General features: G+C 39.5%; 1 pseudogene; it reads left to right on the top strand.

Annotated features, from left to right (window-relative positions):
• The first annotated feature begins 6,124 nt into the window (after window positions 1–6,124).
• Window positions 6,125–8,628, top strand: LOC146552325 (4-galactosyl-N-acetylglucosaminide 3-alpha-L-fucosyltransferase 9-like; annotated as a pseudogene).
• The last annotated feature ends 6,140 nt before the right edge of the window (window positions 8,629–14,768 follow it).

Raw genomic sequence — 14,768 nt, 5'->3', positions numbered from 1 at the left:
TTTTGGACAGAAATCACATTGGTATCAGTTGCATAATTCTTTAATTGCAGGATAGCAAAAAAAATATTTCCTATTACAGTAAAGGGGCAATAAAGGGGTTCCTTTAGATCAACTTCAATGCAGTGTCAAAGGCAACCATTTTAATGAGTGGCTCTACTATAGCATCACATTTTGAAATGACCTTCAGTAGCTGGAAAGTAATTCTTACCAGAGATGGAGTGAAATGGAAGACTATTCATGCATCGCTCTTTCTGTGTCCAAAATACATCACAATGCATTCAATATTTTAATTCTAAAATGTTAATGAGCTACATGTAGTCACAGTTTGGTGGTTTAGAGATAAAAAGGCAGATCAAAATAAAATGCAAAAAAAGTGCTCCCTCTTATGATAATCACAGTGGAGCCACACATTATAACTTAACAGGCTTGATCTGATCACTGCAGCTAAACCTCCCACATATACATATATTATTTTGTAATCTACTAAAAGTTCCAGTTTTAGCCAAATAATGAAACAGCCAAAATATCAAAAAGGGTCACATTAAACCTTGTAGATTGAAAGACACAGTAGACTTATTAAAAAGTTTTTATCTTACCTCTACTAGTACTGTCAGTTATCCTTTCTGCACACTTGATATTTCTAGGAGCGTATGTCCACACTGGAAGCAATTTACTGCAATGTGGCAACCAGAACCCACAGAAAGTCAAGGATATTCAGTGACTATGAGTGAAATGATCACTGTGTGGGATCCGAGATAAATTTTTTTGACTACCAGTGAGAACACAGGATATCTCTGATTGACATACAAATACAGTTACTTAAAATGGTGAGCTGATCTTGACAACACCATGGTGGATCCTTGGCGGATCCTCGGCTGGTTCTTGACCAATGAGATCCCCTGCCTGTGATATGTATAAAGCCACCACAAGTGTTAATGCCCCTAAACAGCACTGAGGAAAACCAGTGCTAATATCTTATGTATACACCAGTAGAGGTAGTGACAATGGAAGCTCATTCATTTACATCTTTCTACACTGCTTATTAATCCATTCTATGTTAAAGGGTTCTATAATTCAAAACACTGATATAGGCTAATTGGCAGCATACAATTTAGAGGTTGTACACACTGAACAAGCGACATACAGCAGAAGACAAAAAGTGATGTCTAACGAGTTTTTGGAAAGAAAAGCATCTGGACTTCTTTAAGTTGCTTGAAGATGTTTCACCTCTCATCCAAACAGCTTCTTCAGTTCTAAGGTCAAATGGTGGACAGTCCCAGATGTAAGTCCTAGGGGAGTGTCCCCCAAGTCAGTCAAGAACCCCCTGTTGATCCTCTACATTAATCAGACGAGCCCAGGTGTGAAAACAGGTGTAGGCCACAATCAGCCTATGGCTGTATCCCAATTCAGGGTCTGCAGCCTTAAAGTACTCATTTCAAGGCCGATTATGTCACAGCGGCGCGCCGAAGGCTGTCCCAATTCAAAGCCTGCTCGAAATGCGGCCCTGAAATGTGTCCTACATTTCCCTGAATTTTAAGGCTGTGGCAGTGTAGACTTCGTGGCCCAACATATCCCAGAATGCATAGCGCGGCGGTGGGTGTGGATAATTTTGCTGAAAAAAAACGGCGGATGAGGGGCGGCCGAAGAGTAAACTTTAAGTAAGTACTGAATATTATGTCACTTATTTATGTGCAAATGTTTAATAACGAAGAACATTAAACATTACTGTTGGCCACATGTCGGCAAAGTTATGTGACATTAGTGACGTTTGTACTAACTTGATTTTAAAGCCTTTACTTTAAAATATACGCCGTTCAATAGCTGAGCTTAATCTTACAGAGAATGATCAAAGCTCATGTAGAAACAAACAAACAAATGAACCAAAGATTTTCTCCTTCATTTCTGTCAAACAAAGCTGTATGACACGTTATCAGCTGTTAGTATCATGGTTGCTAGGCAACCTGGGCAGCGCAACGGAGGCTAGACCGTCCCATTTCACAAGCCTCGCACTTCCAGCCTTAGCGGTCTTTGAGTACGCGGCCCTTGAGGATCGTTGAGGCTGCGTACTTTAAGGCTGCAGACCCTGAATTGGGATACAGCCAAGGTTTCGGGTGAACCCGCAGTGAAACCTAGCCCCACCCTATCATGTGATTTCCTGAGGTCAAATGGCCCAGGATGTGAGTGGGCGTTAAGGGGCCTGGGAAAGGATCTCAAAACTGGCCTTAATGCCCACTATTTAACTTCACTGTCACATGTTTCTATACAAAAAGTGTAGTCAAAATTTAAACTTGAATTGTCAGTGACAGGTGTATTTTAGATGTGACGCAAGGGCAAGTGAGAAAAAGAGCACTCAAACTGCGCACCAATAATGTATGTGTTTGTATTCTGTTCTAAATAAATATAAAAGAAATATGTGGGGGGTCTGTTCTAAAATTTTAATAAGATTTCAATTCATACAGCGTCAAAACACAACCCCAAGGTGCCTCAAGGGGCTTTTTATTGTGACGTAAAATATTACAGAGAAAACAAATAAACCGTTCCTCTGAAAATGATCAGTTAGCTGTTTAATAACTATTCTTTCAGGAATGTTAGAGAATCAGAATCAGAATCAGAATCAGAATACTTTATTGATCCCTGGGGGAAATTATTTTTTGTTACAGTGCTCCATTTTAAACCAACATTAAGACAAGACAGACAATACGCTAACTAAGAATAGTACAATATATACATATATATACATACATACATACATAAGTCACTTATAAATAAATATTTGGAAAAGAAACATGTGTAGTTGTAGCAGCAAACAGTGTGTTAAGTGGATGCGTAGAGAAAAGGGAAGTTTAAAGAGCAGTCCATGCAGGTGGGTTGTGATGGCTTTTTAAGTAATGGTTTAATTACTGGCACCTTAATGGATGTAGCCTATTATTAGAGATAGGTGACATTTGGGATTAAAGCATTTGTAGTTATTGAAGTTAACTCAGAAGAATTAATCAGAGTGCAAGAGTCCAAAAAATATTAATAGTGTTTAAAGCAGCTGTACGTAATGATGAGTCTGTGAGATGGTTACTAGTAATTTTTCTCTAATGGTTGAATTTTTATTTGTGAATAAATTCATAGAGCTCTGAATTTTTGTCAGTGCTGAAAAGAGAACTAGAGGGTTTTTTTTTTCCTTTTTTTTAAAAAAAGGGGCAAAAAGCTCTTTTCCAGGTCTTCTAAACTACTGACATGCCAATTTGACTCCAGCTTATCTACTTTAAGGTGAACCTTTGAGAGTTAAACCAGGGAGTACAGTGACTTTCGAGAGTTTAGGTAGCTGCTCTGCACTGTGTTGGCACATGGCATTGAAGAAGATAAAAGTGGAGGAATTATATCCTTCAACTTAGTCACAGCACTTTCAGAACGACATCTACTAATGAAATTTATTTCTCACCTTAGGGAAATCTATTATTGTAAAATTTAGATGTTAATAAAAATGATCAGATAAAGAGAAGCCAATTCATCTAATAACAGATTAAATGCAGAGTTGAGGCTGTCATTTTCAGCATCTAAATGGATATTAAAATCACACACTATAATTATTTTATCAGAACTAAGCACTAAATCAAATAAAACCTCTAAAGTCTAAAAATAAATCTGGGGTGAGGTGAGGCATTATAGTAGAGAGAACCAGAGCTTTGCACTTGCAACTAAAGGCAATCCTCTCATGTATGGAATCAGAACGATTAAAAGTCCTAGGAGCATCAGTCACAGTCAACATGCTTGCTTTAGAGATTCGATGCAGTTGTCTGCCACTAATATTAGTGTATCACCTCAGTGTGATACATTTTAATACTTATATGCTTTAAAAGGTATACTCCAAACACAACAACATATATTTGCTGCACAAAAAGTGCCCAATCTTTCAGTCACTAAATTAATACCGCAGTAGTTATGGATATATAAATGTGTCTATATATGTATGTACTGTATGTATTATATAAATATCTTTATAAGTGCAAAAACAGCACATTCTGACAGTTTAGACAGTTAACACATTGCATTTTAAAATGCAACAACTGGCTGAGGCCCTTCCCTGCTTTCCTAAGATTGACGATAAATAAATTAATAAATAAACACATTACTCATACAATTCATAAAAAGTATCACAAACAGTAGTTGTCTTGACACTAATTCTGACAGTTCAGAAATCATAAAAAGATCAGAAAAATCATGTATAATTAATCCAGTGGGGAAAAGTTAAAGTGTGATTGCAATTATTTTGAGTTTGAATCAACCATCAGCTATATTATTGAGGAATTATCTGCAGACACTATGCACTAAAGCACATTGTTTCCACATTTCTCTTATTTCATAAACAAAGTCTTGTTTAGCATTAACACATGAAATGAATGAATGAAAAGTAGTGATGTGCGATACCACTGATTTCCTTTCCGATTCGATACCAAATAAAATTCAGGGTGGTATCGACGATACTGATCCGATACCGATACTCTGTACAAAAACTTTTATTTATGGTATCTCAAATTATAGCATCATAATGATTACAGGACATCAGATTACTTGTTCTTATCACTTAATAATGCAGAGTTCATCATGTAGAAATAAAAAACCTGAAGTTGTGCTATTTGAACTGCTTGCCTGCTTGCAGCACTAAAGGACTCCGTGAGAGACGTCTGTCTCGCCCTAGCAGCACCTGTCCCTCTCCTCCTCTTCAGTTCGCCTCAACATACGCTCGTCATATTCTGTGATATGATTTACTCTGAAGTGTTTGACAAGGTCAGTGGTGTTGCGGCAACACCTCACTTTTTTGCCACATGTATCGCAAACCACGTCTCAGCTGTTTGTGGAGGTAAAATACGTCTGCACATGACTCCAATTATGCTCAGCCATTGTTATGAGTGCGCACGCCAAGGGCTGCCACACATTTATACAGCCGTATTTCGCACATGACTATGAAAGGCGGAAGAAGAAGTAGTTCCTTCGAATGTAGACAATCCGAATGTTATAGTTCCTTTCCACTGTGTTCCTGTTAATGATAAACTACAGATTTACCCTAAATTACTAAAATATCGATATTTTAATGTGAGAATCGATTCTAGAACATAAATGACTGGTATTGGAGGAATCGATATTTCAGGATCGATCCACACATCACTAATGAAAAGAATGGGCTAGTTTTGGATTTGCAGTGAAAACAGGGTGGAAGGTCACTACATAAGTCATAAGTCAGGTCAATTATATTTCTACTATTGACAATATTTCACCATAAAATGCTATCAAAACTTTTGGAAGCTAGAGAAATCAAACCTTGTGTGAAGAAAGTGCGCTCACTTAGAGGCACTCTACAACTAAGTGAAACGGGCGTGTTTATTGTGGAAAGTAGATACATCCCAAGAGAAAAAAAGGAGGAATCCAAGAAACTGGGAAACCAGTTCGATAGCGTATCTGTCAAACAGGGTTGATAGCATACCTGTAGCCAAATAAGGGGAGATTACGCAGTGTGGGAAGAGTCATCAAAGTGCTTTGTGTCCACCAGGTTTGTATTGTGATAGTGCGTAAAAGGCTTCACATTTTTATTTATGATATTCATACCACTAAGTGTTTAAAGCCATCGATTCTGTTCAGAGTCAGAGGTCCAGCAGACATTATTACATGTTGGTAATATGTAATAATGTCTCAAGATCACATATCGGGATCGCGTTACCAATGAAGAAGTATATTGCCGTGCGGGAGTAGAGCCGCTCCATGTCCAAGTCACCAAGCGTCGGTTCAGATTTGCTGGTCACATCCTTCGGCTACCGGACCCGAGACCTGCCCGTGTTGCAGTTCTGTGGAACCCGAAGAATGGAAAGAGACGGCGAGGAAGACCTAAAATAACACGGAGGAGGATTTTCCTTGAAGATTTACGTTCAGTCGAACTGTCATGGGATGAAGCAACAACTGCCGCGATAGACCGAGTTCAATGGCGTTCTCTTGTCGCCCGATGGGAGGATCTAAGTCTAAGTCTAAGTAAGGTAATATGTAAAACCTTAATATGATATGATGGTTAATCTTGATGTTGTGTCCTGCTGTCCATGAGATCATGTTCTTTCTCTTTGGTTTTCTCTTTTTAGGACATAATATGGCATCTACAACTTTTTACAGAATCCTGCAATTCCTTCTGCTTGGTACTTTTATACTGGGATGCTTTGTGACTCTGTTTTTTTGGATGTATGGTAAACCCTCTACAAGCTGGTTATCAGGTCCTGTAGAGTCAACAGTATCCACAGACTGGGTCAAGAACCTCTTCTCCACCAAGAGCAATAAAAACGTGACCACTGTGCTGATCTGGCTCTGGCCCTTCGGACAAACGTACGACCCATGCCTCGGCAGCTCTCTCTTTAACATTGATGGCTTCTTCATCACAGCAGACAGGAAGCACTACATAAAGTCTGATGGGGTCGTCATCCATCACTGTGACATTAGCCCTGACCTGTCCAATCTGCCACCGTTCAAGCGACCGTCGTTCCAGAAGTGGATATGGATGAACTTTGAGTCACCGACACATTCGTCCCAGCTGCCTGGGATAGAGAACCTGTTTAATCTGACTCTCAATTAGAGATGGCACGATACCACTTTTTTATGTCCGATACCGATACCGATATCATAAATTTGGATATCGGCCGATACCGATATGAATCCGATATAGTGTTTTTTAAATATCTTGCTGCATTTTGTATAAGTTCATACTCAAGTTTAAAACAACAACTACACTAAAGCTATTCTGTTATACCTGTATGCAAAAAAAATGTTTCATAGTTCAGCAATACTGATCAATCTAATAAACTTAAACCTACACCATCCTCCCTATTCTGGTATTTTAAAGAGTACTTAGCATAAATATTAAGCAACCTAACTAATAGGGTTCCAACTCCCAGCAACAACAAAAATAAATAAATAAAAAATAGGGAACCACCCCTCACGCTCCACCTCATGATGCTTAATCGACGTAATCAACCTTAATTTGATGCAGTGTGAAAAAAAATGCACAGAAATCAATTATTTTTCAAGAAATATTAAATAGATTCAACATCTTTCTTCAACAAAATTGCAGACTGCACAGATGGTACCTTCCCAAAGGAAAAAGTACTATAGCTTACTAGGGTATATTAGACTTAACAGTTACTATATGCAGTAATTGACTTCTATACATTTTACATCAAATTAAAACTTTGGGTGTCAGATAATTATTTATTAAAAGCTTGACATTTTAAATGAGAATAAGAAAGAAAAGTATGTCTTTGTGCCCCCTTTTCCCTGTTCATGCCCTATCGGCCCCCCTGGCTAAACTTTGCTAGATGCGCCCCTGCACAGTTACCAGCCGTCAGCTACGTAGAAAAAGATCCTCGAGTAGAAAGTAATATTAAATAAATTCTAACAACAGCTGATCAAGCTTAAACGTGCTGCTGTTGTTCAGCCGCTGGTTTCCTCTTTCTGGTGCAAAGTGGGCCAAAAGCAAACTACAGACAAGGACTCTCGACAGAAAAGCCGATCAGCTGATCATTAGCAGTTTCATGATTGAAGTAGCAGCAGGAGAGCGAGAGGCAGTCGCTTGTTAAGCTTAACGCAGGAATGCTTTACAAACATTCAGAGATGGACTTACACACTTGCTTTACTTCTCTCGGGATAACTTTGTCGGAGATGAAATGCCGGGTTGCTAGCGAAGCTCCAAATGCTATCCAGACCACCGACAGGTCCCGCATGCCACAGCCGCTCTATCACGTGATGCATACTGCTCCGACGTGCTAACGTTCTGAGGCGAGTTACGGCGTGTTGCAAGTTTTGTGAGGTGCTTTCGTGATATTTAATGGATCGGATTACATTTTTTATTTTTCTCCGATATCCGATCCAGTAATTTAGGTCAGTATCGGACCGATACCGATACGTAATATCGGATCGGTCCATCTCTACTCTCAATCGAGATGCTGACATTGAAGTGCCTTATGGGTCCATCGTAGCAGCAGAAGGGGAAGAGGATTTTGTACCACCCAGCAAAAACAAGCTGATTTGCTGGATTGTAAACAACTGGAACCAGCAACACATACGGGTGAAATATTATAATGAACTGCACAAACACATTGAGGTTCATGCATATGGACAGGCCTTCGGGAAATACATCTCTGACCAAGACTACTTCCCCACCATCACCAGTTGCAAATTCTATCTGGCGTTTGAGAACTCCATCCACAAAGATTATATTACAGAGAAACTTTACAACCCACTCAATGTGGGGACAGTGCCAGTGGTGTTTGGCCCACCCAGGAAGAACTATGAGAACTATGAGAACCACGAGACTCCTTCATTCATGTTGACGACTTCAGCTCGCCCAAGGAATTGGCTGATTACCTGCTGCTCCTGGACAAAAATGAGGAAATGTACCTCAGGTACTTTGAGTGGCGGCAACACTTTAAAGTAAAGAAGGCCTATTTTTGGGCAGAGCACACATGCCTGGCTTGTGATTACTTGCAAAGGCACAAAGAATACAAGGCATTCAATAGCCTTGATAAGTGGTACTGGGTTAACCAGAGATTTGAAGGTCTACGTGGACCTTGTTATATTGTTGAAGGCAGAGCTAGTGTGTACTAATGATGAATTCACCTATGCATTGTTTACAAAAGTCCAATCTGAAAGGGGTTTAACAGGGTCATGTACTTACTGAGTCTTTTTGAAAATATGTAGTTTTCATTTGCAATGCTAATCAAACTGTTATTTATCTTTACATACTTACACTAATGCGAAATCAGGAGTGACTTCACTCCCAAGTTAGTGTGTACGAAAAACAGCATTTGTTTTTGTCCATAGCAAGGTAGAGTCATTCAGGTATCACAGGCAATATAACATAATAATTGCTTTTTGTGCTTAAAAAAGACATACATGGCTTATTTAGTAAGTCGCAAATATACAATAGTGGCAGTACAGATTAAAAGTTTAAAATTTTACTACTGTGTACATTTAATGCAGCCATCATGGACCCTTAGTTTCGGTCTACACGGGCTGCTCCAACTATCTGAGAGGGAAATTCCACTTGAGGAGGTGTTCCAGATTCAAATTCCGACTGGGAACTCTAAAATTCGGATTTCCAACCTCTCCAGGCACGCACCATCAGACAGATGGTCATTATGCATTTGTAGATTTGAATTGGAGATCTTTACCCTGGTGGTATCTGACAGAAGGTGTCACTGTTATGTGAGAGGGAGGTTGCTAATTAATATTGCTGTGAATTGTTTATTGTCTCTTGTATTTTTGTCACAGTGTTTTGGATACCATGTGGATGATGATGATAGCACAGCACAGAGCCATTGTACTGCAATATGAAACTCCCACACAAATTTGTCATTTCTGACTGACTGCATTAAGCAGAAAGAGCATTTAATGAGCACATAGTATATCGACTTGATTAGGCTATTTATTTGAGTGATGCACTCTCATCCCACTTTATGACTTCAGATATATAGACTGATATTGTTTCATGGTTTCGGGCAGACTTTGACATATGGGTAAAGTAAGTATTAACTAAGATCTAATGAAATTGGCTCCCATGTGAAGAAAACAGTGAAAGATGTGATCTGTTTTCATGCTTGCTGCAAGGTTATCTATGTTGTTGTATAATCATCATACCACAGTGTTGTTTGGGAGTAAGTGTCTGCATATGGAAAATGTGATTCTCGATTATTTTATTTATTTATTTTTTTAAAATATAGCGTTACACCTCATCCTTGATGTGTCCACTGATGCAAAATAGAATAAAAACAGTTGTTTTCTTATGGAGTATGGTTCCAAATGTCATAGTGGACCCTGCATTCAAACAATGTAGTGAACTGAAACAGGAATTGGTTTTTTATCTGTTTTTTGGGTGTCTTCTGTCTCCTTCATGTTCTCTCTCTTTGCTTTTTTTTTTTTTTGCACAAAAACAAAGAAAAGGAGCTTTAGCTTGTCTATCATCCTGTTTAAATTTGTTCGTGGATCGCTGCTGCACCGGAGAGTAATTCTCTAGATGATATATGACCTGGTTTCCCTAAAAAAAAACGCTGTAGTTTTAGGGGTTAGGTGGGATGTTGTTTCTCCAGAAGGTACCATTTGAGGCCAGTTCACTGAAATAATCCATTAGAAGTCAGTTAATTTTTTTTCGCCATCGTTGTATCTTGCCAGCTGCTGTGTTTTACTGTATATGTCTGATAGTGTCAAAAAGAAAATAAAGATTTGGACAAACTAATGATTTTTTCTTCTTTTTTCCAATGATGCTCGTTCATAATGTATTACATGACAAAGGATGGCTGGATTATGCTAAAACTATCTGGAAAAAAACATAATGCTTGCTTTTACACATTTGGAAATCCACTTCTATATGAGCAAGGTACCTACACACTGCTCCCTGGGCGCTGGATTGGTGGCTGCCCACTGCTTCACTGAGTGAATGGGTTAAATGCAGAGGAATAATTTCCCTAAGGGATTAATAAAGTATACATTATTATTATTATTATTATTGTTATAAACCCAGCTAGCCAGCATAACTTAGCATAAAAATTGAAAACAAACAAACTCTTGTAGTGAAGCTGAGCTCTATAAAAGCAGCACAACCATTTTAAATGGGGTTAAACAAATACCTGTTTAATCCCCATACAGCTGTTTCCCCTGTAACTATGCTAAGCTAAGCTAAGCTAGGCTAAACAGCTGCTGCCGTAGTGTCATAGCGTTTACACAGACATGACATTTGTATCAGTTGCATCTTGGCAGGAAAGCAAATAAGCTTATTTCCTAACTATTCCTTTAAATTTGTCTTATAAATATTATGTCAACATTCTCATTTTTCAAGTTAAAAATGAGAATTGGCTTGAAATATTTTGCAGGATGCTGCCTAATGTGCATTCTTGCATCTATATCAAATGTCATTTCCACACTCAATGCCCACACTGTTCTACATTGCCATGTAATGCAGGCAGCGGTATAAATAGCCATCCAAAAGCCTTGATAACTGATTGATGAGAGGGACGAGAGAGTGTTGTGGTGGTTACAAATCAATCTTCCGGCTGTTGTTAGTTACCCCATATCCTCACTGGTACTTTGGTATTTCCAGTCATCCAATACACCACGCAGAGATGACACAGTTTTGTCAAGTACCTCCACTCAACGCCACAGGTCAACATGGGTGTTGCTGAGATCAGTGGCAGAAATAATCCATCCATGTCAATTGGGGATTAATGTGAAAGTTCAGACGGTGGTGGGGAGATTGTCCGTGCCACAGACAAGGGTCACTGTCCCTAACTGTAGATTTCACATTTGCTCTGTTGCACACAATACAGAACATTTCACAATGGTCATATCAGAGATGACTTGTACCGATGAACCTGGAGGTAATTATCACTCACTTTGCACTTTGCATTTCCTTTCATCTTCCTTCTAGCCTCTATCCTAGTTTTTTTTTTTTAACAACCCCATTTCCAAAAAAGGAAGCTGCCTAAACTGTAAATAAAAACAGAATATAGTGATTAGGAAATATCACAAATCCAAATTTTTCACTGTATAAAACACAGAAAACTGAAAATGTTTAATCTGAGAATTTCTCCATAAGATTCTCCCAGAATATTTTGATGATATTATGCAGTCTAGACGATAACTGTTATGTTAGATGTAGTTTTTTGTAGACTGGTGAACCTCTGCCCACTTTTGAAAAACTATGCCTCTCTAAGATACCCAATACCAACACCCAAAACCAACACTGATGTGTTGCCAATTAACCTAATAAGTTCCAAAATTTCCCACCAGCTATTTTTTTAAACATTTAAATTCCTACCACACTAATGAGTGTGTGGGGTTTTTTTTTTATAATTGTCTAAGAATCTGAAGCATGTTTACATTACACTTGTTTATTTATGCTTCACTGCTTGTCTTTCAGTAAGCATGAAGCTACCATTACAGGACGGTGTTGCCGAACACAGAAGAAAGAAGAGAAGCTTTCTAGAAGGCATGTTAGAATTTAAATACTTCCAAATGCCTACAAAAATTCTAACATTCAGCACTACACTGTCATTCGAAGTGAAACGCTAACTTTACCTACAGCTGATCCAAATACCACAAAATAAGGCAAGTCACCAGAGAACATTTCAGTGGGTTGTATCAAAGTCCTTCTTCTACAAAGTCTCCGGGTCTACATGCCTAAGAGGTGACAATTCTGTCTCCTCTTTAGTAATGCAATCAGATTTCTGGCTCTGTAGCACATCTTGTCACTTGCTCATACCATGACTCACTTTGGTGAGAACTAGAGTGTGGATTGAGGAGCAGAGTTGGTGAAGGCATTACCCCGGCATTCACGGGGCCTCCCTGAAGGGGTGTAATGTTTTGTGAGATTGTAGACTTAGTAGATTGTATCTTCCTCCCCCCAGCGACCCCCCAGTGTGGCTATCCTGTTCAGTTAGAAATATTGTGTTGAAAGCAGACTCTCCACATGGCAGAAAAGCACAGAGGCCTGCTCAAAGGGCAGCTTTCTGTGAGTCCACTTATTAACTACTGGGGCAGCTCCTCATCTCAATCTAATGGATCCCACTTATGCTGTCATCACCATGCCAACCAGCTGTCAGCTTTGGTGCAGTGAGGCTTTTGTGCTTCAGAGAGATGCAACTGTGTCGTGTTGATCTGTCTCAGTCTACAACAAGTCACCACCTCAAAGGAGCCACCAAAGTAAATGCTTCTCTTCTTCTCTGCGATCATTTGATTATTGTAAAGCCTGAATACATTAAGATAAGAGGACACCTGAGTCCAGGTCAAATAAAGGCCTATTTATTGGGGCTTGACAGGCCACATAAGAAATCTGTTGGCAGTTGCCCACTTGCTGACTTCAGAGGATTATGCGGGCAAAAAGGAATATGCAAGATCAGCAAGCTCTTTGCTTGGCAGAGTTGGCGCTGTCTGCTCTAGAAGTTAATAATCCAAGAGACAACAACCAGCACCTGCTTCCCATCAGATGCAAATCAAAGCCACGATAATAAAATCACAACCATGCCTGCACAGATTATCAGATAGAGCTGCAATAAACAATAATCTCCGCTTTAATATCCAATGAATAACACTGGCGGTTGACATGCAATTTATTTCTCATGGTTTTCGTATTATGGCAACACACTCAGGGAGAGGAGTAAGAGTTTTTGTTTGGTGGAGAATATAGGTCACCTCCTCCCTGCCTGCGTGTCACATGACGACAGACATACAGAGAAGCAATGCAACAAAGATTAGAAGTTTTCGCAAGGCAGTGGCCGCACTGGTCCTACAGTTGGGTTGCTTGGTTTGTTTACATTTTGTGTGGCTTTTTGATTTGCAGCCACTGCTACTGTATGAAGAGCAGCGGGAGACAAGGATTCAATACAGTGATAACTTAATCCAGAGCACCAGACAATTTGGTGTAATCCAGTGGATCTGCTTAGAATTAAGAAGAACCTGAAGGATGCTATGACTTGAAATCAGAAATATATATACATATTTAAATGTATTACAAAAAACCTGCCTGAATTACTGACATGAAATTGTTATTTTGTGCTTAAAGCCTAACATAACACATATAGCGTAGGTAAAAAAAAATAGCATGGTGTTACATTATCCCTCAGAGGTTTGTAGATACCGCCTACATACACTGCAAAACCATGTACCAGCATCATCTGCTGATCCCAAAATGGATTTAGTACCAGAGTGTAATTCTAGATGAATTTCTTCACAAGGAGTGCTACTGGAGTTAATGTAGGGAGAAGACAAAGGGGAATAGAGTTCATCTACACAAAACTGCATTCCTGTCAGCCTCATCACTGTCACTGACCTTCCTGTGTGTGTGTGTGTGTGTGTGTGTGTGTGTGTGTGTGTGTGTGTGTGTGTGTGTGTGTGTGTGTGTGTGTGTGTGTGTGTGTGTGTGAGGGATTAAACCAGTGGGTCGGGCTGGTGGTCTTCCCAGGCTATTTTTATGAAGATGTCTGCTCCCCTGATCCTTTGGAAAACTGATCGGAGCATATGTTCCATGATTCAAATACAATTAGTCAACCGTCAATCAAAGACGTAGGTGAATTTAAATGTTTAAACGGGTAGGAAAGAACGAGAGGAGTAACAAGAGTATCGCTATTAGCAGGATGGTCACCATTTAAACTGTCATTACTGCTCCTCCTCTCTTATTTTGCTGGGGATGGATTGAAGGCCCACAAGCACGCAGCTTCACCCTTCTGAAGTGCTGCCAAGGTGCTCTCAATAGCCACTGAGAGGTCCTGGCAATATAGTTCAGTACCTGGCAGTCACAAAGCTGCTGGCACCTACTTCTCATAAGCCATCTGCAACTGCTTGTGTGTGTAGGAGGCACTGACAAAGGCCACAAGTGTGTCCAGACATGTTACAGCATCCAAATGACTAACTATCTCTGCTGTGGTACCACTGTCCAAGCTGATAATAGTGTGTAGAAAAGATTTAACATTTTCAAGCTCAAATCTTCTCTTTTAATGTACTGTCTGTATACATGTGAAACTGATTTGGAAGCCTTACATTATTTATATGGTGGTCAGTCATGTTTCCCAACAGTAATCTTCTTGTGCTAAAGTTGCAAATCTCTGCTTTTTTGCATTCGGGGGATGAGACAACAAAGAATAAATCAGTCCAAAGGCTTAGAGATCAGCACACCATCAACTCCCTTAAAAGGTGCAGAACGATCCAGTGAAGTATGCCCATTCTCCCCGGAGATCACTGCTAATAAGAGGGCCTGT

This window comes from Mchenga conophoros, linkage group LG19, assembly GCF_057382185.1.
Source record: "Mchenga conophoros isolate Kocher_MC1m ecotype Shallow Benthic linkage group LG19, M_conophoros_male_GT1.1, whole genome shotgun sequence".
Lineage (NCBI taxonomy): Eukaryota > Metazoa > Chordata > Actinopteri > Cichliformes > Cichlidae > Mchenga > Mchenga conophoros.
Note: the sequence above shows the minus strand (reverse complement) of the source record. Positions and strands in the feature narration are given on the sequence as shown.